Here is a 6,413-nt window from a genome sequence, read left to right on the forward strand (position 1 = left end):
CGAATTCCTGGATCTGCCACTGTTGATTTATTATATAATTATTTTTTCTCTTATTTATAATGCGTCTATTGCAATTTTCACTGTATCCTCTCAAACAGTCCTAAGAACGTTCAGAGTGCGCTACTTCACAGGGGGATTCGCCCCCTTGACCCCGCCGGGGTCATACGTAATTTGCATAACGGCTCCCCCCCTTTCAAAATCCTGGCTACGTCCCTGAGCTAGCATAGACAATGCCGTCTCAACAGAAAAAGCCATCAACACCAACCCACAAATCTAATTCTAAGGTTAGAGGTGATGAAACATTGAATGATATTTGTAACGTTAAGCAGAACTGTCCTAGCCCTAAATCAGTAACAGCAACTAGGATAATGTGTATCAAGCAATGTCAAATGAACCACGTCGAGAAGGATAACCCACTCGAATGTTCTTTGTGTCAGGAACAATTTCACAGAATTTACTTGAAAATTAAATCAACTTCTAGTCCAAGAGTTTGGCTTTGTCCCCACTGCAAGGACATTCCTGGAACCATAAAAAATGTGCTCCAAACTAATGCTGATCAAGAGAGAATCATAGAAGATATGAACCAAGAAATAGCTACTTTGTCTACTCTTGTCTCTGAACAAAGAAAACTGATAGATGGACTTCAGGATACAGTCAGAGGTGTGATGGCTCAGCAGGAAAAACTTAATCAGTCCTATCCGGAACACACAAGATGAAAGAAAGAGCTACAAAGGATCAAGTAAGAGGTAAACCAAGCAACTCAACACTTATCCTCGGAGATTCTATTATACGAGACATCCATGAACGTGGACTTAAAGAAACCAAAGTGAAATGTGTGAGAGGCGGTAAAGTTGAGGACATTAAGGCAAGTTTCGCAAGTGAAGTGCAGTCTTATGATACTGTAGTGATACATGTTGGAACCAACAACTGCACCACTGATGAGTGTCTTGATAATGGTATTGTTGATTATGAGAACATAGTGAATACAATAAAATCCAAATCACCATCATCTCATATAATCCTATCAACGGTGTGCCCGAGAACGGACAAACATGACAACCAGCAAAGAGTAAATAAGCTCAACAAGAACATAAACGTATCGCTGATCTTAACAGATGCAAGCTGATAGACAATGACGAAACGTTTCTTCTTCGGAATGGAACAACTTCACAATCAAACCTTAATAGTGGAGGTTTACATCTCTCAAGAGAAGGTACCAGGCTGTTACTCAACAACATAAGCTCAGCTCATTCAATCCTAAAGAACCCACTCAGCCAAAGCAAAAGAAAACACAATGGATCACGTAAAAGGTGGCACAGTGTCGCAAGAAGTCAAACAGCAAATTTCCCAACTTCCCACTATCACAGGTCGAAATAGGAACTAGCTCACAACAACACAACTGTATATAATAATATATACCACATACTAGATGACGAATTAAACACTAACCTAAAGGTAATCAAACTTCAGCTTCGAAACCATTACATACCAAACGACGCCACAGAAGAAGTATTAAGGGTAAAGGTAAACAACAACCTGTTATTGAAGAGTTAAAAATTGCTTTTAATAATGTCAATAGAATTAGACCTAAATTGTATGAAATCTCAGTTCTTAACAATCAATAATGTTCAGATTTTAGGTGTTGCTGAGACATTTTTAAAAGATGATAATATATCTGTATGTGGTTACAGATGGGTATATAAGAATAGAAAGCACAAAGGTGGCGGTGGGATTGGTATGTTTATATCTGATGATATTGTTGTCCTGGATGATGATATATTTAACCGTAAGTCCGACGAATATGAACGAATGTGGGTTAAGGTTCAAGTTAATGGAGATAAACCAATGTTTATTGCTGTTGCATATTTTCCCGTTGAAAGTGTTGACAGTGAAATGACAGATGAATTGTATAATCATTTGTTATCTGAAACAATTCAAATTGAAAATATGTTTAACAAAGAAGAGGACCCGCTAATTTTGATAATGGGCGACTTCAACGCTAAAATAGGCAACGCAATACTCAATGGTGACCCTATATTAAACACAAATGGTCATAAGCTTTTAGAATTTAGTAAGGACTCAAACTTGTCAATCTTAAATCGCACCATTTTTTGGAAAGGTAAAATGACTTGGGTAAGAGGTGATAAACAAAGTACTATTGATTATTTCCTATCTTCAAAGAATATTCTCAACCATGTAAAAGAATTATTGATAGATGAATTAGGAATCTATGGATTTGGTAGTGATCATAACATGTTATTACTAAAACTGAATATGTAAAACTTGAAAAAAGATTATTGTAAAAATCATAAAAAAATTATTTGGGATATTAAGATGGATGAAGATTTTATATTATACAAAGAAAAGTTAGAAAATAGTTTTAAAGATTGGAATGCAAATGATTTTGATGATGCTAATGAATTATGGTTGTCTTGGAAAAATATAGTCATTAAAGCAGCAGAGGAAGGCATTGGTAGGAAGGAAATAAAAGGTAAACATAAAACATGGTTTGATAAGGAAGTTAAAATTGCCATACAAAATAGAAAAAAAGCAGCTCAAATTCATAGAAATTATATTAAGAGGGCTGATAAAGATGAAGCTACTTGTAGCTTCCTGTGGAAGAACAAAAGCGTAATCTTGTCAAGTTGTTAAGAAAACAAAAGACAACGACAATGTAAACAAATCTATTGAAATAGCAAACAAAGGAGGACCAAATTGTAAAGATTTTTGGAAATTACTTAGGGGTGTTAAGGGTAATACTTCCACTGACTGTATTAAACAACCTAATTCAGATGACATTATCACAAACAGTATTGAAATTAGTGAAACTTTAAGAATTAAAGTCCAGGGAGGGTTTAGGAAGAGCTATAGATGCGAAGACAATATCTTTACTTTAAAAAGTATTGCTGCTTTTCGACGCAATGAGGGAAAAACAACCCATCTAGCCTTCTTGGACTTCAGAAAGGCTTTTGACACTGTGTGGAGGGATGGCCTTCTAAAATCAGCATGGAATGTAGGCATCAGAGGTCGTGCCTGGAAATTAATTGATTTATTATATAAAGATGTAAAAGGAAAGGTAAAATTTGGGGATATTATGACGGATGAATTTAAAATACACCAGGGATTCAAACAGGGCTGTGTTTTGTCGCCTATATTATTCTGTATTTTCATGAATGAATTTACCAAACTACTTAGATCCCATGATATTGGTGTACATATAAATAACAACTGGCATGGAGCCCTATTCTGGGCGGATGATATAGTCTTACTGGCAGAAGATGAGCGCCAGTTGGTTAGAATGCTTGAGGTTGCTACTAAATTTGCAAAACAATGGAAATTGAACTTTAATTATGAGAAGTCCAATGTTATGGTCAAGGTAAACGTGTAAATAAAAACTAAGTTTGGAAATTAGGTGATTACAGCATAAATGAACCAGATACATACAAGTACCTTGGTGTACTTATCTCAAGAAATATGAATGATCATAATCATGTCGAATATGTAATTAAAAAAGGAAATCGTCTTATCGGTTATATAAAATCAATTATCAATAATCTAAATAATTTTAATAGAGTATACTATGGTAACATCCTGTGGCGAATGATCGCACTTCCATCTATCAATTACGCAAGTGCGGTGTGGGTAAACGGAAGCAAAAGTGATCTTGAAAAAATTGAAAGGCTGCAAATGCAAATGGCGAGGTGTATTCTAAAGGCTCCAAGAAACACACCCCGTTCTACCCTTTACGGAGACCTCGGATGGTCCCCCATCATCGACTCCCAGAACATCTTCAGACTAAATTATATCGATCGTATTATGAAAATGGAAGAAGGTCGTTGGCCAAAGCTGTTACTTAAAACCCTACCTGCATCTGAAAATATCAATAACTTGAGTTATAAATTACTTGGTTGTGTCGATAATATATTTCAGAAATGTAACATTGAGAGTATTTTCCATTATATTAAAAATAATCGAGATATACCCAATCCTATATGGGCAGCTGAAATAAAACATGCTCTAAAACAAAATTCGTTAAATTGCTGGAAGGATGATATTAAAAGCAAACCTTCTATTGTAAAATTTTCATTAATTGAAACGTCACGAAGTATTAATAGAGATATCTTAGTTTTGTTTCCGGTGCAAAGTAATATGGGTAGAGTGTGTAGCGTCCATCTTCTTGAAGATAAATAAGGCTAGGAAAACGTTGACTTGCTTTTAACGTACTGTATTTAACTTACTGAGTCAAAAAGGAGGACCTGTTTACTAAAACATAGCAAGGTAGCAAGTGAAGTCACACCTTAAAATACAAGATAGTAACAGAAACAGTTGTCCTGGTAACAGGATAAGGATATCACTGTCACTGTAAATGTATCTATGAAGAGGAAATACCATGGTGTAGTGTCAGTAGCGTAACAGGCGGGGCAGGGGGGCAGACTGCCCCCACCCCCTCCCTGACGGTTTTTACCGGGCTGACCAAGCCGTCGTACCGGCCTGGGTAATAAGAGAAAAGAAAGAGGGGAGAGGGAGGGAAAGACAAAGAAAGGGAAAAGAAAAGGAAAGGAAAACGAAAAGAAAAAGAGAAAAATAAAGACAAGAATAAAAAGGAAGATATCATATACCAGACTCAAAAAACCCTGCAACCCCTGCTTCACTTCAAAAAGTGTCCATAGCTCATTTGATCTATGATGCCAGATGTTCTCCGCAGTGGCGTAACCACCATGAGACAAGGGAAAAATATTAACTTGTGGAAAATCTTTCCCCACCCTTTCATAAATGCCCTTTTCACCCCTTGAAAGTGCCTAAAAATCTCAAATTAAGCGCGGTTCAGCGAGTGATGCGCGAAATTACAATTACCCCGTTGAAATAATGGACGATTCCGTTGTTCATTTGGCATTTTACATCGTTTGGGAAAGTACGTTGTTCGTTTGGCAATGTACATTGTTTGTTTGGCATGGATTGTTCTTCGTTTCCCAATGTACGTTCTTCGTTTGAGAAAATACATCGTTTGGCAATATACGTTGTTTGTTTTAAAAAGGACGTTCTTTGTTTGTAAAAGTATGTTGTTTATTTTTTTGAATACATTTTTTATTTGTAAATGTACGTTGTTTGATTGAGAAAGCACGTTTATTGTATGAAATTGTATTTTTGGCGGTGATTGCCTTCCATACATTACAGCCTGCACATACAAATTCTCCCCTTTGTGGAGTATGAGTATCAAATGCACTAAGAATTAATCCCTTAATCAACCTTGTATGAGCTACGATTATGTAAGATAAACTGTGTATGCATTGTTTCACCGGGTCAAGCTCGCTAGTCAGAAGGGTCGCTATTCATAAGGTTTATTATTCATACGGTTCGTTATTCATAACATTAGCTTACCCTATAGCAGAGGGTCGTTATTCATAACCAAGAAAATTAATAAAAAAAAAAAAAATATGGACCGCCCTTCATAAGGTTCGCTAGTCATAAACAAAAGCGGTCACTATTCATAATTTATTAAAAGGACCACATGGCATAAGGTTCGCTAGTCATAATCAAGAAAAAGGGTTCGCTACTCATAATATAAATAATTAAGGACCGTTATTAATAAGGTTCGCTATTCACAATAAAAAAAGAGGTTCGCTATTCATAATAATAAAAAAAGAGGTTCGCTATTCATAATAAAAAAAAAAAAGAGGTTCGCTATTCATTAAAAAAAAAAGAGGTTCGCTATTCATAATTAAAAAAAAAGAGGTCCACTATTTATAATTAAAAAAAAGGGGGGTACACAATTCATAGTATAAAAAAGTTCAATAGTTTGTCATAATAAAAAAAAAACTAATTATAATTAGAAAACAAAAATGGTTTACTGTTAATTACAATAAGAGTGAAAGCTAGTCATAGTCCTGCATTTCGCCAATTTCATCCCTCCATAACGCCTCTTCCGTGAACTCCGCCCGGCACAATTTTCGCCATTAAACCACCACCTTCATTATTGTCATTCTTTTAGTTCTTTTGTTTTTAAATATATATTTTTTTATTAATAATGTCAATAAATAAAGTGTACATACTCAATTATAATTATACACTTTTTCATTTTAGGTGAAATGAAAACCATAGTACTTGCAAGAAGGAAAAATACACATTATTGTACTACGTAACACCAGTATAAAGAAAATAAATAATTTTATTATATATATGCATATATATACACATACATATATATACATAGGCCTATATATAATATATATGTCGTCCAAATTATAAAATACTTCACATTTTATCATGATTTTTATAATAGCTAAATCATATTTTTCATTGCGTTTTCTTATATATATATATATATATATATATATATGCATATACATATATATACATATATATACACATACATATACATACACACACACACATACATAAATAAAATAGAACGA

This window comes from Anneissia japonica, unplaced genomic scaffold, assembly GCF_011630105.1.
Source record: "Anneissia japonica isolate Jap-2015-1 unplaced genomic scaffold, ASM1163010v1 scaffold287858_len863314_cov180, whole genome shotgun sequence".
NCBI classification, from domain to species: domain Eukaryota; kingdom Metazoa; phylum Echinodermata; class Crinoidea; order Comatulida; family Comatulidae; genus Anneissia; species Anneissia japonica.